Here is a 26,434-nt window from a genome sequence, read left to right on the forward strand (position 1 = left end):
ATCAGTGCTTGAGTTCTTGCCCTACATATGACAGTAAATGTCTTCAATGTGGAAGCATGAGAAAATTCATCCTAAACTGAAAATGGCTGATTTTTAAAAAATAGAACATAGAAAAATAGCTTACAACACCTTTTCATTATTTCTTTTATATTAATTAAAGAAATTATAGCTACTTAAGAAAAATGGAAGTGGTGTAGGATGATACTTGATTTTATGCAAAAATGTCTGAAGAACCTGGTATTGATGAGGAGTAAAGCCATGTGCCAAGTACTTTCACTTATTTTGCCAGCAGTGACTAACAAAATTACTGAAGGTCAAAGTTTTTACTAGGAGGCATAATACAGTCTTTTATCTTGTGCTCATAGTTAAGAAAGAGCAGCACTGCACAAACAAAACATCTTGATAAAAATTCTCCAGCTTTCAGTACCCAACTAGGTTCTTCAAAATATGTTTTAATGTGAGAAGGCAAAATGAAATCCAGAAACAGATGTTTTTCCTTCCTCATTTGTTCAGAAAACATTCCCCTTTAATTCAAGTTCCTCCCACCCTGAATAAAGATTACTTTTCAAACATCATGTCTTTTATTCATTAGTGAGGAAATAAAAAACACATCAGACAATAATATATTCATAACTGGCAACAATAACAATAGAATGAAAACAGTACAATGGGAGAATACCTTTCTAGGACAACTGTTATGTAAAATACCTAAGGCTTGAAAGTATTTCTTTTTCTCCTCTTAGGTTTATTTATGGCTCTGCACTTTTTAATGAAGGGGATATATAGATTGAATGGGCAAAATACCAAGTGGAATCACAGTGAAGGTGAAAATGGCCAGTGCCTCCACTGGGTTTCATGTATTGCTTTTATGGTTGCCCTAGTTGATATATTTTTTATATTTTTAAGCTCATCATCTGAAACCTGTTGTGCAGTGTGTTGCAGCCCATGCACCTCCACGCTGTGGAAAGCAGCACAAAGGCACACAGGAGTGTTTGGAGGGCACAAAAGACAGCTGCAGCAGAAGTGGAGAACTATGGAAAATGGAGAAGGTCCTTCCTGGTGCCTTTCCCATGACACTGCCCAGGGATGTGGCCAAGCCTCATCCAGGCAGCTCCAGTGAGCATAGCCTGAAAACCCGTGGGGTTAAACAGGGTCCAAGAACACCCATGCAGATCCTGCACCATCTCCCTTGTCCTGCTTTGTTTAGAGGCACAGACACAGTTTAAAAGTATGACTTCTTAATTTTTTAAAGGTACCTTCCTCTTTCATTCATACTCATGTGACAATTTTATACTTCTGTGCTAATTTAACAATGAAATTATCTTCTGGATCTTCTTTCAGAAAAATAAAAATGTCAAGGTCTATTTTGCCCATGATGCTACCTATTATCAAAAGTGCTTGTTAAACTATGTTTAACATACCTACATCAAGCTGCACAGGGTGGAATCCCAATCTGTGAACTGCTTTTCTCCTGCTTGCACATAGACTTTCAAAGAAGCTGAGCATTTTCTAGATGCTGTACTTCATGGCCTAGAGGGCTGTGTATGGATTAGCAGGGTAGCCTTGCAGTAGGTCTGCAAAACAAAACAGCTGATGTAGAGGACCTCACATCCACACTGCAAATATTTCAATGAGAAGTTCATTTAGACCAGTCCTAGCTCAAGGGCTCAGCACCTGTCTGCAGTAATTGTATTTTCAGTCTGCTTTTGGAGAGCATAATCCAGTTTAATTCCATCTTAAAGGAGTCCAGTTTATTTTTTCCAACATGACTACATGATGTCAAAATCCCTTTTTTTAAACCTATAAACAATTACACTTCAGGATACAGATGAACAGTTTCAATCAAATTATTTCATTTTGCAGGTTAGTAAAATTAGCAAAAATGTCAGTGGACTAGGCTTCTTTGTGGTTTTATTTTAAATACTTTGAATTTCTTGTCAGGGATTACATTATTTTGCAAACAGTTAATTTTAATTTACATTCTTATGATGGAATTGAGCGGAAAAGGTGGATAGGTCTTATAATTGACTGACAAACAAGTTAGTGCTTTCCCCCATACAACACTTTATCTCTTCTCTTTACTTCACCTTTGTTCATTGTAAGGATGTCACTCATGCTGTCTGGGGCCAAATTTCCGTATCCAAAATAATAAAAGAAGCTGCAGCCAGTCTGCCTGTGAGGGGACTACAGGCTGAGAAGCAGCCCAGTGCTAAGGAGGTCCAACAACTCAAATATCTTCAGGGATGCAAGACCTTTCAGATGTACCATCTGGTTCATTTAGTGGCAAAGTGATTTAGTTAATTTTTAAATTACAGAACTGCAAGCAACTTCTTTCAACTCTTGAAAGGCATTTTTCTTTTGTAAATGATTATCTGAGCTGTTTTCAGATAACTTAAATGAGCACAACTCCTAGGCTTTGTATAAAAATACAAATAAGAAATAGCTACCCTGAAAATTGTATTCTCACCCAATGGTAGCATTCTACCCACATGCTCTTGTCTCTCACTCTCTGGAACAGCACCCTACACTGTTAAACATATTTTCTGCAGTCTCCACTGCTGAGAAACAGTTGGATGCTTCAGTTCTCTCAGCTCTCCAGTTGCTTTTATTCTTTTAGCTACATTCTATTACCGTGAACTATCTGATTTCAAAGATCAGAAAATGTCTCCTTTTGTAATAAATCTGTTCAAGCTATTTAAAATGTGTTTTCCAGATTATCAAGCATTTTGTCACATTAGAATCTCACTTTAACACAGATAAGCCATAGCTTCATCAAGTTTTATCTTGCCCAAACTGAGCCAAGGGCAGGCTGACTCGCTGACTAGTAATAGAAAGCATAGCTTTTCATCTCAATGTCACCAGCTGAAATTCAGCAAAGGTCATCACTGATAACCAACTGAGTTTTTGATGGTCTTATGAAATTAGCTGATGATCTAGGTATAGTGACTGGTGGACAGGTGCTCTTATAAAAACCATTATAGCAGTCGATAACCTCTCTTACTGGACTCAGCTGAGAAATGATGAGCTAAATGAGGCACAGGTGCTCAACCACTTCCTCACATCAACAACTGGCACCTGAAAAAGAAGCTTAAGGGCATATTGCCAGGGGTTAAGTGTGTTCCACCTATTGTGCAACTGAAAGACTTCAGACACTTAAGGTATTAGTCTATTACTTTTCTTTAATACCATGCTATTTTAGTTTTGTTTTAGGAGAAAAAAAGAGAAATAAAAGATACTGGCACAATATAAATTTTGAATCAACCTAAACCATCAGGGATAATTAAAGCATTCCACAGCAAGACAGAAAATAATGGGTACAATAATATATAGTTGAACAGTATAATTTTATAAGCCCCTACTAGTATCAAATTCTTGGTATTCTGATGCATTTTCCATGTAAGTCCTTTTCAGTGGAAACCAAGACATCTATGTTGTATGAGAGGAGACATGCTATGGAGTTGCTTCCTGCAGCTAGATTTTAAATTTAATTTTAAAGGAGATATCTTCATTAAAAGGAACGATAGAAAAACTTTGTCTTCCATTTTTAGAGGAAAATTTCTTCTGTTGCTGTCAAGTGTCATTTTAAAATAGTTATTTCTACTTGCCATGTACTCAGTATTGGAAGTATTTTTCAAGTTAATTTTACAAATTCAGTTAATTATCAGCCCTTTTAGACTAATAAAAGAGAAATTCTAAAGAGAGATACTGCCAAGGTTGGCTCTGGATGTCAGAAACTCATTGCTTCTTCCTGAAACAAGCAGAATACATAACACTTTAGCAATTTTTCCTGCACTGTGCTTAAACCAGATTTCCCTGGGGCTTACAAAACTTGTGCTTTCAGTGGAGACTTTTAGTTCATTCATCAAACACATGATATAAACCACTCTGTTATGCACCTTCAAATCAAAAAAGATGAAAAAGAAAGAAGAAAGAAAGGTGCACACAAAGGTAAGAGTGCTTACTGAAGGACATGCTTCTTAGTGCTTGGCTGTACAAAAACATGTTCACACAAACAACTGTCGCAGCAATTATTTATGATTAAAAAACATGGAAATGTTGTGGTGACTTTGCATTAGAAGTCTAGTATGTGTCAATTGTTTTATTCATGATAAACAGATCATTTAGTTGGAAAAATCCCATCTGCCTAGATATATCTCTTATTATTTATGAGAACCATGTTTAGGAATGCAGGCAGCACATGTGCATAATTAATCCTGAAGAGAATTAGACATTGTTTGATTCACAGCTGAATGCAATTAGCATTAGGAAGTTTACATATGTTGGCAATAACACAGATTAGCAACTAAAGTGCTTGTTAAAAAATTTAACCTGAGGCTGCTGGAGCAGACCTCTCTTAATGATGCTTTAAATGTTGTTGATGAAGTAATAATCAATTTTGTTTTATAAATAGTAAATCAAGAATTTAGGTCTAATTAGCTGTGCTACAGATCACTTCACTTACATATCCAATGTACATCTGATGTGTACTGTGAACTTTCTCTGAGTCTGGTGTGCAAACAGTTGTTCAGGGAAAGATGCAATCCCTTCTGTACAAAAACGAAAGAAAAAAAAAAGTCACAGATGGGGAAGAATGAGATGTCTGTGATGGGAATGACTCTATGCTCCTGGCACTCAAGAAGGAAAGAGCTTTTACTTTGTTATTTCAGAGCTTTTTAACTGAAAGATGAAGAAACAATGCCTTTTCTGCCTTTTTAAAATATAATAATTAGATTATAATTCACAGTCTGTGAAATGAAGCTCTCTAATGGAGAGGGAGGAGGAAGAGAGAATATAAGTGATGAAAGTAAGGAGGCAAAGTAAAATTGAGCTGTAATTGTTTTCACTTCAACTTTAAGAAGTTCAACATTAATTAAAATGTTTCTGCACCACTCACCACCAGATTGGCACAAAAGAGGGCTGGCTGGTATGTGCAGCTGCTGACTGGCAGGGATGTCAGCAAGGCAGAGCCAGGAAGATTGCAGTTACACACACACACACTCCCCTGACACACAGATGCAGATATTCTAAAGACGACATTGCAATTAGAGCAAGCAGTTCTGGTTTTATTCAAGGAGTAGGTCAGAATTCCTCCCAAGAAATTCATGTTTTCTAAAACACCCAAAACAGTTTGAAAATTGTTCCAATATATCTTTGTCATTTTTTTTCTTAGACTTTGATTTTCTTATTTTCAGTTTCATTTATTTGTATGGGAAATGTCATAGAAGCAAACTTCAGGTGACCACCTATCGTGACCTAAGACCCAGCAGGAGCTGGATCCATGAAGAGTTTTCCTTCTCCTTCGGCTTTATTGTCTTCTTACCCTCTAAACTTTTTTTTCAAGCAAATAGGTGCTGTTAGGGACGTACTGTGCAGTCCCTGCAACCACCTTTTATAAACCCAGAGAGCAGGAGAGGTATTACCTACTATCAGTGAGTTACAGGAATCTGCAACTTCAGATACCCTCCTTTAATGTGAGCCCCCACACCTGGTAAAAGGGTGAGTATGCCTATGACCTAAAGCCTCCCCTCCCTGGCAGCCTAGGAAGCTGAAGTCAAGATGGGATGGATAGCCAGGAAAATTTTTAAGTAGCTGAAGGAAGAGGGAGCAAGTAGAGAGCCAAAACTGATGGGACTTTGCTTTCCACAGAGCCAAAAGAAACTCATTTTGTGTGTGACAACATAAATTGGGCACTTCCTTACTCAGTCATCTAAACCACTGCCAAGACTAAATCATCTTGAAATTGATTCAAGGCTAAAGTGGAAAAGGAATTTGGGCTCCTAAAAATGAGAAGCAGGCACTCAAGAATGAGTAAGTGCTTTCGTCAGAGGAAGAGTGTGGAGTGCAGAGCAGCTTGGATTGGCCATGGGCTCTTTGGGGAGTCATGGAAAAGAGCAGCTGGCTCAGAAGATTTCCCTGGTGAATGGCAAGCTCTACCCGTAGATCCAGAGGGAAAAATTAAAGGAGTGAAGAATTGAGCCTGGGGAAAGCCTGCACATATGCAAAGGCTGAGTGGTTTCTTTTTTAATTATTATAAGTGTTGCAATTTGTAAGTGCTGCTCAATCTCATTATTTAATATCCATTGTATCAGTTCTGTAGGCTGTGTGGGGAGCTCACGGTGCTCCTCTTAGTCACTGGCTGATCAGACTTTATCACCTCAGGTTTTTGTACACAAAAAAGTTGTCTGTATCCAAGCTTATTTCTTAGTATTTTGAGTGTTCAAGTCCTATAAAAACAGATTATTCTGAGGAGACACGACAGTAGCCTGGTGCAATTTTAAGAAATTTCCAAGACACCCTCTGTGTTTATCTTTGTTTGGCTGTAGAGACAGATGAAAGGAACCAATACCTCGTATGTCAGAAGACTGAAGTGAATTAATAGACTGCTGTGTCCCACAAAAAAGGAAGGAAGGAAAAAATGAACGAATGAACTTTGACTTTTCTCAAGTATACAGGGCAGCTGGGCTCTGACTGATGTTTACAAAAGTAGATGTGTTTGAAGCAGCACCACATGGAGAACCATGAACCGTGAAGTTTAAGGGTTAAGCAGGAAGAGCCTTAAGAACATATAAAATTGGAAAAAAAATCATCTCTAAAATGCACTTGTCACCTTTTTCTGAAAAGAAATTCTCATAAGGAATAAACAAGGAATAACTTCTGTACAAGGTACATAAGAACATTAAGAATTAAATCATAAGGAATATGAAAGGAAGTAGCAGTTTTGATGCATGACAGTGAACAGTTTCACTGCATTCAAACGTTAATTATAGTAATCTATTGGGTAATGAGAGGAACTTTTCTTGTTCTCATGCTGTTCCTGCTTACAGATGAAGGAGCAGGTTTCAGGTCACTAGAATTCCTGCAGTGCTGGCCCTTGCTTCTGTTTATGAGTTTAAACAATAAAACCCTTAAGCAGATGCCTGACTTCAGAAACCAGAGTACTGCTGTTCAGTACTGAAACAGCATCCCTGATGTGTATTAATAAATCCATGAATAAAAAGATTGTTTATAGGCACTTTCCAATCAAAATAAATCAAACTTCCAACTAACAGAAATTTGTTGAAAAATAAGGACTTTGCACTTCCTTCTTCTAACATAACATGCACTATAAGATGAATAGCATTAAAAAAGGGGGAAAAGACTATTCCTTTTCTTCAGGTGGTGCACTGTGATACTCTTTTTGCAGTTCTGTGCTGTGTGCACTTTGGTAAGTTAAAGACACCACCAGTGTACACAAAGAGGATGCTATTATTTGCAGAATAGCAGCACCAGCATACTATCTTTCAGCTAATTATAATAATGTGCATATTTTCTGTGAGCAATAAAAAGGGATATCACAGCTTAAATTATTCTGTGTTGGCTTTTGGGGGACAAACACTCGTTGTTGACAACTATTTGATCTGTCTCATAATTCTGTTATGATAACAAAATAAAACTATACTTTTTTTGTCAATTTCTGTGATCTTTCACCTAGATAAGAACCAACACCTGGCATCTTTTCAAATTTTCTTTTTTTCTTCACATCAGTAGCAAAAGTTAAAAAGGTAACATGAAAAGAAAGATGAAAAAGGAATGCTGTTCAAATTGAAGGACTGCAGTTTCAAGTTTCAATCCTGTATCAAAACATCTCCGCCTCATCTTCTTTCTCAGTCATCACAAATGAAATAGTACAAAGAAGTACACAAACATCAGTACAATGCTGTGTGTGTACTGCTATCCAAAAATCACAGTTACAAAATTATACCTGACATATCAAAAACTGACAGTCACATCCTCAAGATTTTCTTCTGTTCATTCCCATGGACCTTCTTTATTAATAAATCTGACACATAAAAAGCATCTGTATGACTAAAGTGTCAGTTACTGGAAAGACCGTTTTGATCTACTTCTTAACTTTTAGAAGAAATATTCTCTTTTTTATGAAGACAGAATCCGTTCATTGACTGCCAGCTTTCAAATGACCACCTCTTGAAGTTTAATTTTAAGTTTTAAATAAATATTGTATGCATGCAGAATAATTATGATGCTCTGGAGAGACTGTGTATAATGACATTGATTCTTTTTTATCTAAAAATGCCAAACCCTTGAGGCAGTAAAGTCCGTGTTTGCCACAGATACATGGAGGTTCATTCTACATGTTAAATTATAATAGCTTCTTCATGTTTCTGTCGCTAAGTCAGTAGTGAAACTTCCACTGTAAACTTCAATTTCCAATTGCTTAAAACTTCCTGGTAAAAACTGTCTTTGGCCAAACATTTGATATAGAGAATTTTAGCTGTGGAATAACTTCTACTAGGATAAAAGATAATTTTTAAATTCTGATATAATGCTGTGCAGCTACTGAAAAGAAATCATATTGTGTTTGGATGAATGTTGACAGTCATTATTGAAACAAGTACTGTCTTTCACTGATAAATGTTGTGGACAAGTTATTCTTAAAAATATATAGTTATTTCAATATTAAGAAAAACTGAAATTTCTTATTTAAGTGTGGAAATTGGCATTTGTGCATGCAAATAATCAGCTTCTTATTTTATTTCTGTTATGTTTAGTATATCTAAATAAATGTCCTGGTTTCATAATTAATTGGACTCCCTAAATTACTGCAAAGCTATAGACAAAATTCAATAATGTACATAAAGATAAAACCAAGTTCATTTTTTAATCTGTTCTTCAGTTCACTGTTTAGGTTAGCAGTCCTTCTTCAGAAAAAGTGATTTCTTTTACTGAATACATATTTGATCATTCATAATATTTACAGATCCTTTAAAAAATGACCAATGTCTTGAACACATATATTTCCTTTAAAACTGGCAATAATGATGGTCTTACTATATTTTTACTAACTTTTGTTCTCAATATTAAAAATAACAAATACATACTTAAGAAAAATGTTACTATTATTCACTAAAAATTCTTAATAACAAAAAAAAATTCAGTAAATACAAAATTAATGGAGTCCTTCATATCACAGCCCAAAATAGACCTTTTGGGAATGACCTTCATGCAGGCATTGAGAATCAGGGGTAGAAGGCTCTGAAGACTGCAGTAAGCACCCTCAAAAAATTTCCTTTGCAAACTTAGCTTTCATTAAGTTCCTTGGAAGATACATTCCTCTCATTTAATTGCAGCTAGAAATTATTCCTATAATAGATACTGATCAGAAACTCCTACAGAATTTTTGTTGGGTGAGAGACAGGAACATTAGGAAAGCAAGTCATTACGTCATTATATTATTTAGATATCTAAATATCTGATTTATGGTAGGGGAAGTATGTCTGTTGACATACAGCAGGAGAGATGCCTAACTTTTAGGTGGTTATTCTTAAAAGAGAGATTCCTGTCTCAGCCTTTTGGAGTGAATAATGGCATTAGAATAATAATAATATCCTAACATTTCAGTAGCAATGCGAATAATTCAATTGTATTTAGACAAAGTTGAAGTCTAGCAGAAAACACACCAGAACAGTCTGAAATGTGTAGACTAAAATAACAACTCTTCTCCCATTACATTTCATGTATGGTTGGCTCAAACTGTTTGGTTTCAGTAAAGACAAGAATCAAGTGCCTCTTACCTCAGAAGGCTCAAAAAAATTCTCTCATGAAGAGAGAGACAAGAGTCATAAGACAAGAGTCTTCCCCCTGCAATCAGGATCCTTTCCCATGGTCTTGCCATTCAATCCTTAGCTAAGGTCCAGGAGGACTCACTGCTCTCCTAGAAATTCTTCTTAGGTCAGAATTAACCAGGCTGTGCCAAAAGTATCACATATATTAGTCATGTAAATTTTTTTTTTTTTTTCATGGACAGTGGGATTCATCTCATTTGCTGTGAGAATTCTCCACTTGAGCAACTGAAGTCTTTGTATGCTCATGGAGAGAAATAGATTGTCTAGAGAGTGATTAATTTCACTCAAATTTTATAACTGTCTTGAGAGAAGATTAGTCATATAAAACTAGTATTTCTTTACACTGATTACAGAGGGAATATAAACTATATAAACTGTTCTTGGTTATGCAGATAGCTCTGTCAATGACTTCTAAAGTTAGAGTACTGAACCCTATTAAAAAAATACAACCAGAAAAATAAAACCCAAACCAACAGCCCTGCATCTCCAACAAGCAGAAATAGCCTCCCATTAATTCCCTTTGTTTATTCATAAATTTATTTCTCTTTTTACATTTCAAAATTTTGTTAGTAACATCTCTTTTATTTATTGCTAAGTTAATGTTTCACGCTGTATGTTTTTCATCACATATTTTCAATTCTCTGCTCTAGACACAATCTTCGAGAGAACCGTTGTTGGACATGCAGGTAGAGAAAACACATCTCCTACAGTCATCCCCAAGTGCTGATCTTTCAACATCCTTCCCTCTAAAACAGAAGTTTTCATGGGTTTCCAGTTTAAGGTGTTTGCATAAGAAATTGAACGTATTGTGACCCAGCTTTTATCATAATTTTAAAGCAAAATTGCCCATTGATTTTATGAAAAATTACTCCAGAAATTTTTATTTGGTCCAGTGTCAATTAAAATGAACATCCTTGTTTGCAGTTATGTTTCTAAGCTTCACTTCATTATTAATTCACTTAGTATTCATTGCAATTTTACTGAGTATGATTGTTTAGCTATTCATGTGGCTGTCAGAAGGATTTTTATAGGCCTTCCATTATAATTAGAGATACCTTAATAGACATTTAAATGTTACCATTTTTAAAAAAACTTGAAGATGGGGTCTACTAAAAAGGAAAAGGCCTAATAGTGAAACGTGAACGCTTCATTTTAAGATACATAGCTTTTAGCCATGACATTCCTATAATAGGAGATTTTTGAATATCTTTGTTCACCTGAATCCAGGACACTGACCTGGATTCAGTTAATGATGTACTGTCTAGTTATGTACCTCTTAAACTGAAGTACAGTGTTCCCTTGAAAAGTATTTGGTCATCCAGGGATCTCCAAGACATCAATAAGTAGGTCAGATAATACCCTCATAATTCTAGAAAACTCTAGAAAACCAGTAGTCCAGTATTTCAAGTCCAAGAGGGTGAACTTTTTCCCTGGGGACTTTTATGGCAAGGTTTCCAGGTAAGAGACCATTTGTGAGAAGAACAGACATTATACCCATAAAGACAGTCTTGGTGATTATCCATCATCTATTGAATTTTTGGTAGCCTAGAAAGTTCTCAAATAATTGCTGTTAGAAATAAAGTGTCTCTCATTAATGGAGTCAGACTATCAACTGCATCACACTTAATTTTTTACTGTGCTCTTCTGGTTTATGAAGGGAAAATGTTAAACAGGTACATTGTATTCAGTCTCTATTTCAGATGCACAAAGGCAAAGGAAAGGGCGCTAAAACAGTGCCAGAGCAGTCTCTCTTTCTCTAAGCACACTATTTATGAATGTGTATAGGTGAGGTAAATGAGTCTCTTCACTCTTCCATATGACACAAAATAATTGTGAAAGAATTGTTGAAGAATAGCCTTTCCAGAGGTATCTTATAGGATGGTGGTTAGGAACCCTCACAGGGATACAAGAAATGTCTTCCAGCCTGGGAGTAAGAATGGGAGAGACCCCATGTGTGTCTGGACCCAGTCTGAGGCTATCCAGAAAGGTCATTATCTTCTTCCAATAGTTTTGTGAAATTAATCCCATAAAAGAATTTCCAGCCAATGTTTTTAGAATTATATAACTTCAAATCAGTCAGCCTTACTTTTCTTTGGAAGACGGAATTTTCCAAAAACAAATTGTGACGTTTTAGCACAAAAATAAAGCAACAATGTGACAACACTTTCCTCTCTTTGCTTTTCAATTAAGGAACAGAAACAAAAAGTCTTTTCATAAAGACACTGTTATTACTACCTAAGCATAAAAGCAATTTATTACTCCTCAAGCTTGCATGCCTTAAGCCAGAACTAAGACTGCAGATAGCATTGGACCTGCATATGACATCTGTGTAATTTTTTTCTTTCTTGGTGTTATTTTGCAAAATATTTCTGTGAAGTTATTTAAGGTTTTTTGGCTTTTTTTTTGCTTATGTTTTCCTGAGAGGGAAAGGGAGAAAATTCTGTGATGGTCTTTATCTTGAGACTCCATACTAGTTATAACCAGGAGGAATCTTGCAAAATAACCCTACAGCATCTTCAAACAGGACCAAAACGTTTCAAAACACCTTGCTGCATTTTACACAAACTTCAATATGTTAAAATAATAGAGCATTGTGAAGACTATCTAGCAACATTTGTAAATGCTAAATCTCAGTGCACATTTGTATTTTGATCCAAATTTATGTTTAATGGTTTATTCTAAAACAAAGTAATTTAAATTATTACATAATTTTACCTGCTAGGGAAAAAAAAAAAAAAGATATTTAGGTATAGAAAATCTCTTTGGTGTACCTTATGTGACATACAGATTTAACCCAAAAGAGATGACAACAAGGAAAATCTATGTTATAAAATTAAGACTTAGACAGCTCTTTATCTTAAATTGTGTTTGCCAGGCAGGAAGTTCAAGTATCTCTCAATACAGTGTGAGATGGCTTCAAATGACTTTCCAAGTAAATATAGTATGGACTAACTTACTTATATTATAATTAAATTATTTGTTCATTCATGGAATGAAGAGGCATCTGAATTCAGTACAGCAATAAAGTTCAGTGCTTTAAACAAATTAGCCTCTAAAGACTTATAGTCCAAAGTGAACACAAAGCTCGATTCAATTGGTCTTTTTAAATTTTTTTTTCGCTAAAAGAGAGATTTTATAAGTCTATAGAAAGTAGAGAAATTAATAAAAAATCAGTCAATAAACTTTAATTAGTAGTAATTAAACAATTATCTCCTCATAGGTTTTACTTGCAAATTAAGAAAACCTAAAGAAAAATGTCATTCCTATATATTATTGATTTACCAGTTAGAAAATTCTTTACTTTCTTGCTTTGTGTGCTTCAGCCAAGGAGTTCTGCCTATCAATATTATTATTATTATTATTATTATTATTATTATTATTATTATTATTATTATTATTATTATTATTATTATTATCCTTTTTTCCCCCTCCTGTTTTTAACCAAGAAGAAGCATTTCCAGAAGAACAATTAGGTTGTATTGTGACACAGGACTCCTTGGGGATAATTTCAGAGCACTACTGTAGTAATCCTGTAGGACACAGTTTCAAACAAGCTATACTTCTTACAAAGGATTTTTTTTCCCTGTGCCACGTAATGCACGTGGGGATGTACGTATTCAGGACAAGGAAAGAAAATTAATAAATGGAAGAAAGACAATTAACAAATGTAATAGGCTTTAATGGAACCCTTGTCTAAATGCTTTTCCCTTAAAGTGATAATATGTAAGTGCAAGTCCTTATCCTAAGGTATGTCTTAGTCTAGACTGAAGCAAGAGACTCCAGGTCAGACATATGAAGACTGAAAAAGTGCATTTTATTTATTCATATGTCTTAATGGGAAATGTGTTTTTGAAGAGACTAAAAATCTCTGAAAGAGCCAATTACTCTCAGCTTTTTAATTCTGGCAATACATTTGGAACATTTTCATTGTTCTAAGGGTTAAAAACTTCACCGTGACAATGATGAGCCTTATTACTCAGTCAAAGTAAATGGATCACCATATAACCTTTCAGAAATGTTCTTCCTTAAGCTATTAAAACATTCCATGCCCTTAGATGACAACAATTTCTCTGCCTTTTGAAATTTCTTTTCTATCCTGCAGAGTTCATAGAGATATGCTTGGTTAAAATCAACTTATATAAAACTATGCACTGTAAATTCTGACACTTCTGTTTGAATCTCTTTTCAAACACTTGTCTTTGCTCACCATAATAGATGTCAGTTCTTCTGATGTAGTTCAAGCATGAGCTTCATATGAAGACTCAGCTATGTCTATTGCATTTCTGAAGCTACTACTCACTGAAGTTTTGTGCTGTTTGACATCAAAGATAGGCAAGAATCACCTGCTGAGTTCACATGCATGGAGCAAAACATCTTCAAATCACTTGTGCTAGACAAAAGTTTTTCATATTAAGCTTTCACTATCATGTGGACTTAAAGACAAATGTAGTCCTTGTTAAAGTTGCAGCATAGTGTTATTAAACTATGCATCTGGGCCTCTTGATTTATAGAAGTTTTAAGCAAAAGATAATAGTTTGGCTGATTTATTATTTGGCATCAATTGCAAAGCATTCTGTTGTGAAAAAAAAAAATTGTTTTTCATTCAGTATACAGTGATTTAGCTTAAAGGTAAAAAAAATTTAAAAGAGTGATATTCTCTAGCTTAGACAAAAGCCACAGTGCTCTACTTTTTCAAACTTTAATAGCTGACTTTTTTATCAAATTGAAAACCAGAAAGAAGCAACAGTTAAAACATATATTGTATATAAAGAACATCAATTAAACAAATTCCTGTTCTAAAAATTCACAAATATGTTTTTGTATAAGTTTAGCCAAATAACATGCTGAAAAATAAATAGAATGTAGAAAAAAAAATATTTATGAAAGATCAAGAACTGCTGTAAAATGGATGTGAGTCTAATGGAGGCTAATCAGTGTAATAACTATGCCATAGTTTTTAATCACAATGACTCTAGTGATGACTCCGTATGTAAACCAGATTCAACATGAATATGCATAGGAATTAGATTTTGGAACAGTTGTGTATATAAAGTGTTTATAATTAGCCTGCATTTAAATGTCACCAAGTGACTGCATTAAGTGCAAAGCAAAACACAACAGGGTGTGTGGCTGTTGTGAAATAATTGAATGCCTTGGGTGTGTCAGCTCAGTCAGCAGATGCTGAGATGCAGTTGCCAATTTTAGCAGACTGATGATTTTAGTATTATTGGGCCTGCAGTGCTTCTTATTCATTTAAGTGTCTTGAAATGAATTTAAAAGAAAAAATGTTTTTCCCCTAGTATTGTTTTTCCATTTCTTTAGTATACAGATCCAAGGGAGCCAATGTGCCTAACACTTTCCAATCTCTGCTGTTGTTCCATAACCTCAAGGTTAAAACCCTAGCAGGACAGATCATTAACTCACTCCCAACTATTTAAATTTTTGGTACCTAAATAAAATGCTCTCTTTGGCACTTTCAATATTAATATGTTTCTTGTTTTAAATACATATTTACTGAGGGCTTAATGTCTTACAAATAGACAATGTAGTTAGGCTGTACGAGGTGCTTATATGTACATACAGACAGGTTTAGAACATTCCTTTTATGTTTTATACATGCCTAAGTCCCTTTAAGGACTCTGGTACTTGTTCCTATGTCACAGGGCTCAGAGGTGTTCCCAAGTATCATACATTCATCCAAGTTTTGTGCTAATGACATTGTGCAGTTAGATGCCAGCAGAGGAACTTACCTTCCTTTCCATCTGTCCCCTCCTCAAGTCTTGTTTTTCACATAAAAAAAATCCATGCATGTTGGCTGGCAGGGAGCCAAGCCTGCCCCAGAAGTAACTGCATAACACCTGAAATTCTCCTAGAATATCCAAGATTTACCAAATACTAAATGACAAAGCTTTGCAAAAGACAGTTTCATTATTGGATCAAATGCACAAACACATGAGAATCTGCCAGTAAAAGCTTCATAGACCTTACAAGCCATTATATGATCTTAATATGCACAAATAAGGGTCCAAAGCATGAACCATAAAATATCTTGTGAAGAACAATTGTGTTAAGCAGCACAGAGTAAGAAATCTGGTGTTAAGGTGGTTGAGACAGGATACAGGCTGCAGATTACTTTGCTTTACTTAAAACACAATCAATGTCTTGCCTTTGTAGTTGTGGCTCCTTCAGATCTGTCAACATTAATTTAATATCCTACTCTTAACATGAATTGTGTTCAATATGAGGCATTTCAGGATGTATTTGAGCCTGTGCTCAGATTTAATTAGAAATGAGAAATATAGCAGATGGAGAGAAATCATTGTTGCACAATTGGGCCATAATGCAAAGAAATTTCTCTAACAGTTGACAGTTAAGAACTGCTCGATTAGCAAACCACAGCAGAAGAAAAATGATCTACAAATAAAATTAAAAAGCAGGATAACAGCTGCTCCAGAGCCTTTACAAAAATCTCTTATGGAAACAAGGAAAAGATTAACCATGACACCAAATACCACCATAAGAAAACTAGATTGCCGTAGTGGTATTACATTTTAGCATCTGTGAAGCTGCTACAGAAGTGACCCTTATATTTGGCTTTCCTGTCAGAGGAACTCAAAAGAGACATTCTGTTATCAAAGAAAAAAATATTCAAAGGGAGTCTTCTACTGTTAGTTTTCCATGGTATCGCTCTGACTTCCCCATATTTTACACAACAGAGACAAGTTTCTGTACACAGGAATAGTATGCTGCCCAGATAAAAATATTTTGCCTTTAATGAGCTTTATACACCCAGTCATCCTAACATCTGAGTCCACAATGCACAGAAGAAGTAAGCAACACATTAAACTAAACTACCCACTAGAGGAAGCACAAAGCACCAACAGCGGGCGGGTCAGCAATCCCTCATTTGTGAGGTATCAAAGGCTGTTGATAGATCTAATAAAATTACTCTGAACATCTGACCTTTGTCCATGGCCAGAAGGAATGCAGTTATACAATCGGGGAAGGGAAACCACTGGTGACAAAATGCAGTTTCAAATAAGCTATGCTTCTACTGTCAATTTTTCTTTATCCACTATCACGTAATACGCAGAGGGATACACAGTATGTACTTAGAACAGGAAATGAAAGTGAAAAAATGGAAGCTAAAACTGACACTAACAATACTTAAATTGCTTAATGGAGATGCTGTGTACATACTCCCCCAGGCAACAGATCCTTGTAAGTGTTTAGAGCTCCTAATTGTGCCGTATGTCTTAATAAACAGCAGGTTACAGAAACTCCAGGTCAAATGTTAGGCAACAGAAAGATTTTGTCTATAATTTATTCAAAAGTTAGATTGTATCATTGCACATTAGTAGGAAATCAAACCTCAGAGTTATGAAGCTAATTATACTGCCAAACATCTCTAAGTGTGTGTTTGTGTGCGTGTGTGTGTATTTGGATAGAAATATATGTGAGTTTTTACATGAATATATATGTTATATTTATATATATATATATATATATATATATATATATATATATACATTTGTAAAAAAATATGTATAGCTGTTTTTTTCTGGGTGCTAAAGTCATCACCAACAGAGAGCAGCAAGCTTTTCCCATGTCTGTGCTCTATTTATTTGTTAAGTAAAAGAATTTAGCACCCAAATATTTTTTCAAGGAAAAGGCTAGGAAATTTTATTAGATTCTTTTACATCAGACATAGTTTCTCTGCTCAAGTAGTTCTCTACCTAGCCTCCCTCTCTGTTTTACTGGGTTAAATAACAGTCCTATAATCACCCCAAGGACCTCTCCTCCAAAGTGACTGTATTAGAGGATCCAACACAAGAATGAACAAGCTGTTCAAAATAACCCTTGCTTCCTTCTGTGCAGACATGCAGGAAGGAAATTACGTGGAGCAATGTTAAATAAATACCAGAGCTCCCTTGCATTTTCAGGGTGCCCTTCCACAGGTTTGCATATTCCCATGTGCCAGTTGCCTCTGGAAAAGGTGTGTCCATCTTGCCAGTGAAGTGGGGCTTTGATACCCTACTAGGCTACAGAGAACCTCTGCACAAGCTCCAGCGCTCTCTGGGTACAAGAAACCTCCTCACTGACATAATGTGGACACACTGAGCACTTTGACAAGTAGATATTACAGGAACCACTGTCATCTCTGGGAATGCTGCCTCCACATTAGATCCAAGGATGCTGAAATGCCTTTCATTTAACAGAGTACCTTTGTGGCTATCATGTGAGTTTATGACACCAAGCAGTTCACAGGAATGTGTTAGGCAGATGGCTGAAATGCATACTGAAGTGTAAGGGTGATGAAGGTAACTAGGTTTAAGACTGCTTCCAAACCTACATTCCATTTCCATCCTGTTAGGAAATATGAATATTCTTCATAAACATTTTGTGGATTGGTATAACACAGTTTATAAAGCCAAAGGATTAAGAGCAGGCCTATAACAGTAATAGGAAAGAAAGTAATGATAAACGACAGATTCCATCCCTTCTACAATTTAAAAATTAAATAAAAAGCTTTGAAGGAAAGCTCTTTTTTCTGTCCTCCTGAAGTTTCTTGAAGTAAGATTAATTATGAATGTCATAACATTTATACAATTTATTAATTGGGAAAAAATAGCTTCTTGAAATTGTATAAAATTTTTGATATTATTCTTAAATCAAATTAAATTTAGAGCTATTGTAGACCTACATCAATTAATTATTTATTTAATTGCCAAAGGTGGTTTCTACAGAAAATCTCTTCATGTCCAGACTAAAACACAAAAAGCCAAACAGAACTAGCTAAAATTTGTGAACCCAAGGAACAACATCCATTTAAAGGAATCTTTCAACTCTGTCAAGGAGTGCTGCAGGAAATCTGTGCCTATACTTTTTAGAGCACTCAGATGGCAAACATATCCAACGGAGAGGAGCTGACACAATGCACCAGCCCAAATTCCCTTGACACAGACATTTTCTAACTAGAAAAAAAATAGAAAACTAGGAAAAGTAGCTGTGCCCAACCAAAAAACTCTCCAAGCCAAACAAACAAACTAATAGATTGTTTTATATATATATAACCTCTCAGATTCTGAGAATCTACACAATACTCCTCTTTGAGGTTTTGGTCTCCACCCAAAACAAAACAAAATAATTTGTTGAAACAATTTTTCATCTGACAAAATTAGCAATTAGCAAGCAATTAACCAGGGATCATATGGATAATAAAAAATACAGTTCTTATTTCTTCAAATGTATCTGCAAAGATTGTAAGAAATCTTGGTATTCTTCTAAGTACACATTATAATCATGTTCAGAATGGCAAAAGAAACATATAATAAAATGAAAATTTTGAAAGAAAAAAACTATAGTAAAAGTTACTGTGAAAGAGAGCTAGGGAAACCTCTGTGAGGTTTCCCCATGGAACATTTAAGTGAAGCAAACATACTTTTATTTACAATTTGTTTACAGATAAAAAAATGCAGGATAACCTGCATTGTTGTTTGGGAAAGGCGAAGGGTAAGGTGTGGGGAGGTTAATCAAAAAATCTTACATGAGGAACAAAATCAAATATTGATGGTTTCTTTGAACAGCCACTGTCTTATTAAAGTAATCACTAGAATCTCTTAATACGAAGGAGAAAGAAAGAAGACATTTTTAAACAAACATTGAAAAATGGACATTAAACTTGTTGCTGAGTCAAAAAATTCTCTTCCTGATCTTTTAGTATAATGATATGTAATCTTAAAGCTCGTGAATAACCTACTTTGAATATTTTGACTTGGTTTTATTAGCAAACTTTAAATTCATAATCCCAAAAGAATTATTTTCCCCTACACCAAACAAACTCATTCTGTGTCTATATTTGCTATCAAGCATTACTAAACAATAAGTCTTCACATAAAATCTTCTTCAACTACTCCACCACTGATGCTTCTCTTCAAGGGCATTTAGATGTAGAAAGAAACCGTAGGGTGCCTGAGTGGAGAGGTTTGCTGTAGTGGTCTGTAAACTTCTATCACAATAGTAAATATATATTTAGAGTAGTCTTTTCATTAATTGCAATATTTGCCAAGAAGCTAAAGCTTTTAAAAATATAACTAACTCTTGTCAATTTTCCTTGTTACTTATTATGAGAGGGAACCAGCAATTTATCATTGGACACCATAAGCACCACTTATCATAAAATTATATAATATGAATCCTCCTGAGTATACAAGACCCAAAAGATCATAAAAAGGTCTTGCTTTTTTCATCTGAACTCAGATGAAAAAAAGCTGTGGCCTAGTTACTTTCAATACAAATATATAAAATGAATACACAATGCAAATATTAAGAACTCAAAGAAAAATTTTTGTATTTTCATCATAAATGGATATAAACATGTACCATTAGATGAAGATTATATTATCCCATTCTCCAATGAAACATCATTGTCTACAGCATGAACTGAATTTCTGTCTTTATCATATTCCGTGTATTCTGTCAATAAGCAGGAAAAAGAAGTAAGTTTCCATCCTGTTCTGGAATAAAAATAAAATTTTATATAGAAAATTTTAAGTAGTTACTGGGAAAGCTACCATGTAAAATATGTCCTGTATTGGACCAGTGAGTGATCTCACTATTGTAAATGATCATCCTGCCACGTGTCACGAGACACCTTTTGCATTCCATTTTGGAACTCATTTGCAGTAACAGCAATACAAGATCATTTGGAAAGACAATTCTGCTTACAATATATTTTCTCAGGACTCACTTTAAACAAGGCAGATAACACCTTGCATAGTGGTTGAAAACAGAATATGACTTATGATTAAATCTGACATTTTCATTCTTCTACGTACCAACCAGAACACTGAAATCAAATATTGGAGGACATGTATCCATAGACCTCAGCTGAACAACTGCAAAACATCAAATCATACGGCATGCATTGCATCCAAAAAAGTACTGGACCTAAGGACAAGGTACACAAGATACTTTCTAAAATGACAGAAAACAAATTTCTTCCTCGTCTTTATCCATGATTTCTATGATCACTTCTTTCATCACCACATTAGAGGGCAGAGTCATTTCCCTGCTTACCTAGTATTTGTCATTGACATGAAGAGTCATCCTGCCAAGAATGGAATGGAGTCCACGATTCTGGATCTCTTCTCATAGCATGTTTCACCCATACTCAGAATGGAAAACTTTTTTCCATATGACAAGGAATGTTCACAACATGTTGGCTGCTGCACATAAAATCCAGACTCTCCGTATAGTCTATGACAAACACACGGGAAATTAAGACAGCTGCATGGAAAGCATAACTTTCTTTCTATCAGCTGGAAAGAGGATTACAGACAGCTGGGGACATGTCCTTCAGGACAGAGTGGTCAGCATGGAGGAACAGCCTATATGAGATGTTCACCATAAACCTCAGAGTGATGAAATATGAAATACATATGCTTCTCAAGAAATCCACGCATGAAACACAGACAGCAAACCACAATCACACACTTCCTTTCTCAAAGACTGGCAAAGCAAAGAGAAACATTTCTGTGAAGGAGTGTTATGTCCACATGTGCCATCTGTCAACATCTGCTGCTGGATCACAAAGAGGTCAAGTGGGCTTCAGTTGGAACATTTTTGGGTTCCAACACATTGAACCACTCTCAAAAATAAGTTGGCACACCTCCTGTGATGAGATATGTCTACAAGGATTTTTCTCACTGTTTTTGAAAAAGTGAGCAAAACAAGAGAGAAAAAAAAAACTTGAAAGCAGCCACACCAGAATGACCTGATATACTTTATGATGAGACCAGTACCACTAGGCCTTTCTCATAATGAAAACGCATACAAATTATGTAATTGCCATTAGACAGACACTTTGTTACAGGAACATACAGGCACTGTCATTACTGTAGCTCTGCAATCCCTTATAACTTCAGAGTTCTTAAAAAAAATATGCAGCCTATAAGAGAGTGTCTGAGTAATTCACAGTTCAGAATGTGTCCTGTAACCACTTGTGGGTAAATACTCTGATTTCTGGTGGGGTTTCATTAGAAATAGGACATAAAGAAAAGCGACATGCTGAAAGCCACTTGAGCAGTCTGAGGCATAATGGAAAACTGAACTCAAAGACTTTGAACCCCAGGCTCCATGAGATAACCAAAAAAATGTATTTCCTGTTTAATATTAATACTTCCTGTATGCTTGGGGAAGTGATCACAAGGAACGAACAATTACGCAAGCATCAGGACTCAAACACATCCAGAGAAATAAATGGGGAAACTTTTATGTCCAGAAGACACTGCTGGTGCTGCTACAGATAATGATAGCACAGCTGATCCCGACACTGCTGAGTGGGACGTAATGTCAGTTCTGGATGAGGAGCTGCACTGCAGCAAAAATTCTGATCATGAATCCCATGATACTATATCAGCATTTAACAGGTCTGACTTTCATGCCTTGGAGACAACTGACTAAAATTCCAGCAAGAATCAGAGAAATCATTGTCAACTCTATTTAAAATGTTTTAAGAAAAAGCACTAATTATTATTAACTACTGATAAACTACAGAAAGACAGGGAAGGGTGAATCTAATCTTAAGAGGAAGACTAATACCCTGCAGAAATACATGTTTTTTAATTTTAATCTAGATCTTTGGTGCTGTGGCAGGTTTAATTTCTATTTTTTGGTTATAATACTAAAACCATGACTAAAAAATGAAATTTAGCAGTATTGAGAAAACAGTTATTGTTTCCTTATTGTTTGAATAGAAAAATAATCACACCACCATTATATTCAAATAATCAAAAATTTATTTACAAGTACTTAAGACCACTTCTCTTGGTATGAAAAGAAGATGACTTGCAGCTCCTAAATCCCCTTGCAGTAACCTCTGCAACAGTCATAAATATTTCCCTTCTTTTTTTAAGCTTCTTCCATTAGCAACTGTTGAATACCCTTTTTTCTTTTTTGGGTCAGTCTTCCAGGTCTAAAAATTAGTCTTATTCTTGAAATATTTTTCCAGTTTTTCTATATTTCATTACTATTACTCTGATTTAGTTTCAGAATGCTAATGCATGAGGACAGAAGTCTAGTCCATGTGCGTGACCTCGTACAAAAGCACAGCAAATGTAGTCTCTTAACTGATTATTCAGAAGCAGTTCATAGTTAATAATGCCCAGATTTCACCAACTTTTGTCTGTCCATGTTATTTGTTAATTCTGGGGGTTTGTTCATTTTAGAAGTGTTTAATTTCAATTACTATTTCAATTATTTTTTGAAAAAAACTCATCTATAATTCTGGGTTGATTAACACATCTATGGGGTCTTTTTTTATTGAGTTCTCAGCAAAATTAGAGTAGACCTGAAATTCTATCTTTTATCTCTTTAATATGGAAAAAAAAATAGGTAGTAGAGCCATGAAATACAAGCCATTACACTTGTTTGATACACTAGAATGAAGCAAAAGAAGGTACAAGTCTAATTTTTTTTAGCAAATCCTTTGCAGTTCACCTTTAAACTAAAGGTCATCGGGTGAGAATCGGTGTGTTTGAAAGCACTTGAACTGCTTAGGGAGTTCATCTTATCTGTATTATTCATACATATTTGACGATTATAAATCACAATGGACTGAAATATTTCTGGTCTTTCACATCAGCAGGCATCCAGAGAGCACTGTCTTTTATTTACTGACCATGTTAAAAATGGCACACTTTTTTATTATTTTATAATAATATGCTGTCTGACCAGTTCAGAGAGATCTCTAATAATGTCTCAGTCCAACCATGGGTCTCATTATGTTGGTAGGAACTGTCATGCAACTGTGAATGTGCAATAAGTGTAGAGGTACAGTAAATGGCAGAAAAATATGAAAAGCATTCTACTTTCAGATGCTGCACAAAGCTATTTATTCCTACTACACTGAATGAACTAAAAATTGAGGAGAGAAAATGAGAACTATACTTCATGGCCTTCTAAATTTAAACAAAGAGGATTTAAGGATATGTCTTACAGCAGAAAATGAGGGGCGTTATACAGTGCAAGACATGTACTTAGCATTTCTTATATTCCATCCGCTTTTTTTTTAAAGCTCAGCAGCACATTGATTTCAATGGAAGTTCTGTTTAAAAATCAATGCTATACCATGACCTAGGTAACAATGAAGAGAGTACACATATTATTCATAAATTATGTGATTGTGTCCAAAATCCAACGCCCTTACTGTGGGCATGTTCTTCTGACTGTGGCTTCACAGAATATTTTACAACAGTACAATTGTATCTCTGGATTTCTGTTTCCAGAAACTGGAAATATTTGTCTTTCCATTAAATTTTATGTACTAAATTACATAAAGTATGCCATGTAAATGATGCCTGGATTTCCAAATAAATTGCTACACAGCATGACAAACCAGGATAAAGGGAAACTTGTTTGAGGATTTTGATGCATAGCTAAGAGAATTTATTATGTCTTCCTAACCTTGGGTCTGGACTTCCTATTTGGAAGTATAAAATTTTCTACAAAATTAAATGAGAGGTTAAACATCGATTTGCTCTCTGTCTGTGCCACATTTCTGCTGCTTCTGGTATGGCATTTCTTGGGTGAGACAGAGTGAAGAAGGGAACTGGTGAAGTGCCTTTCACTTCATTGACATACCTGTCAACAACATCCATACCTACTTCTATCAAAGTCTTCCATTGCAATGCAGTTTGGTTAAACATGCAGGCATAAATTTCATCTCTGTGGTGAATACTACCAAAAAAATCAGCACTGTGCAAGGAGGAATTATTTAAGAGGCTTGGACTCATTCAAATATTGCCTGTATGCAAACAGGTGGTTTATGAACCAGCACTATCCAAGTACTAAACAAAAAAATAAATTGTTCTGCTAAAAAAAAAAAAAAGCAAGACCATTTTTTGAAATAGGGAAAACAGCACAATCTCATTTCAATCAATATAAAACACTCCATTCCAAACCCTGTAGTTTGGGCACACTTTTGATCATATGAAAGCAAAGAAAGTGATAAATTCACAACTGTTCCAGAGAGCAGGTTCCTTAGTTAATAGCCCAGTTGGTGAGAAATTCACCCAAGTTTTGTAAGATCTCTCCTCCAACCAAAACATATGATCCTGAGCTCTCACCTGCCAGGAGACTGTACTGACCAGCCTGTGCCAGCCAAGCCAAGCAGCCCCCAGGGGCTGATCCACTTGGTATGCGGCTCTGCGGAAAAGGCTGGAGCCCAGGAATGGCTTCTGTGATGCACCTCATCTGCAGTGCTAGAAAGCCTTCTTTCCTTTGCTCCATGAATATTTAGGTACCCCATGCAAGCTGAAACAACTTTCCTCAGAAAGGTGTTGGTTCCAGCATCCTCCTGAATCAGACAGAGTGAGATTGGACCAGGGTCTTGTGCCACTCAGGAGAGCAGCCTAACCACCACGCTATTAGGTGTTTGAGTGTGGAGCTCCTGAAATCCCTCCTGTGGGAGCAGTGGCATTTGCCATAATGTATTTAAATATTAATTGAGCAAGAGAATGTGAATGACTCTTTAAGCCTGACTAGCAGCTAAGGTGCTCTCTTGGGACATGGGAGCTGCGATTTCAGATACCCTCAGGCAGAGTAAAGAATTGAACCCAAGGCTCCCACAGCTGCATCTCTCTTTTTTGCCTACATCTGAAGTCAGCCCGAATCCATCCAAAACCACTGAGATCCATGGACAGCTAAATAACCCCCTCAAACTGCATTGCTCAGTGAAATTATTGTTCACCAAGAACTCTCTGCCCCAGTTACAATCCACTCCACTTTTGCCTGCCTGGAGAGTCAAAGCTCCCGACATAAGGCTCCTCACTGCTCCTATGGGTATGTGTGACTCCACTTTTAAATATTAGCACTCTTTTGAAGTGCAGTTTCCTTTTACTTTCTCATGGTGAGTGATCAGTGAACTGGGACTGGTCAAGATGGTTTGTTTCAAGAGGGGGAATTTTACATTGCCACACTGATAATGCCATCTGTATAGTATATGATACTGCAAGAGTGTGTCTGAAAGTAAGACAAAAGCCTGAGAAATCAGTGGAACGAACTGGGGATAGTTCAAAAGTCCCTTAATGTTCTTTGCAGGGAAACCCAATACAGGAATGTCTTTACAGTACAAGTTATGTGGGCAGAAACTGTAAGCCCATTCATGTCTCTGACTGTTCCACATCTGAAGGAGACCGCTGCACATCTGTTATTCCACCACAAGAGTGGAATATATTATGAATTTGCCTGCACCTATCAAGATGAGGGAAGGTTTCACTGAGTAAAAAAGTATTTTCTTGCCAAACTGTGCATCCTTTTGGAAACTAACTGGGGCCAACACAGATGTGTTGAGCAACAAAAATCCCTCTTTGGAGCATAGTTGGTTCCAGAAGAAGAATCATTTTTCTGCTGCTGGCAAGGAGCCGTTAACTCATTTATACTATTTTCTGAGAAGCAAGAACGGACACTTATGCCAAGTATCTCAATGAATTTGCTATTTTAAAGCAATTAAGTGACTAGGAAAGAAGAGTGATGCCACATGCAACTGTGTTCTCTACCTGTGAGAACTTTGCAATAAAGCATGGTAAAAAATAGAGTAGTATGGGAGGAAATTGGCAATGAGATCTATGGTCTGGGTTATTCATCCAATGGAAGGCAGCAAGGAGTAGATATTTCGAAGGCTTATATGAAATGATGTATTCTCAAAAAAATGTCTAATAGTCCTTACCAGCACATTTTTGGCCCTCTTACTACTTCCAGGGAAATTTAGGAAAGTCAGATGAAGTTAAATACTTTGTACTACCTGAGAC

General features: G+C 35.7%; 1 long non-coding RNA gene across 3 annotated transcripts; it reads left to right on the forward strand.

Annotated features, from left to right (window-relative positions):
* Positions 1-3,104: 3,104 nt before the first annotated feature.
* On the forward strand, positions 3,105-8,071 carry LOC147653491 (uncharacterized). Of its 3 annotated transcripts, none has more exons than XR_015286263.1 (5): positions 3,105-3,158; positions 5,193-5,235; positions 5,349-5,496; positions 5,647-5,808; positions 6,324-7,450. It is a non-coding gene; the product is annotated as an uncharacterized LOC147653491 (long non-coding RNA). The 3 variants fall into 3 exon arrangements; XR_015286262.1 differs by lacking the exon at positions 6,324-7,450 and adding an exon at positions 3,808-3,948 and having other exon boundaries at positions 5,647-6,092; XR_015286264.1 differs by having other exon boundaries at positions 3,120-3,158; positions 5,342-5,496; positions 6,324-8,071.
* Positions 8,072-26,434: the final 18,363 nt, after the last annotated feature.

This window comes from Cyanistes caeruleus, chromosome 4, assembly GCF_971803275.1.
Source record: "Cyanistes caeruleus chromosome 4, bCyaCae1.hap1.1, whole genome shotgun sequence".
Classification (NCBI taxonomy): domain Eukaryota; kingdom Metazoa; phylum Chordata; class Aves; order Passeriformes; family Paridae; genus Cyanistes; species Cyanistes caeruleus.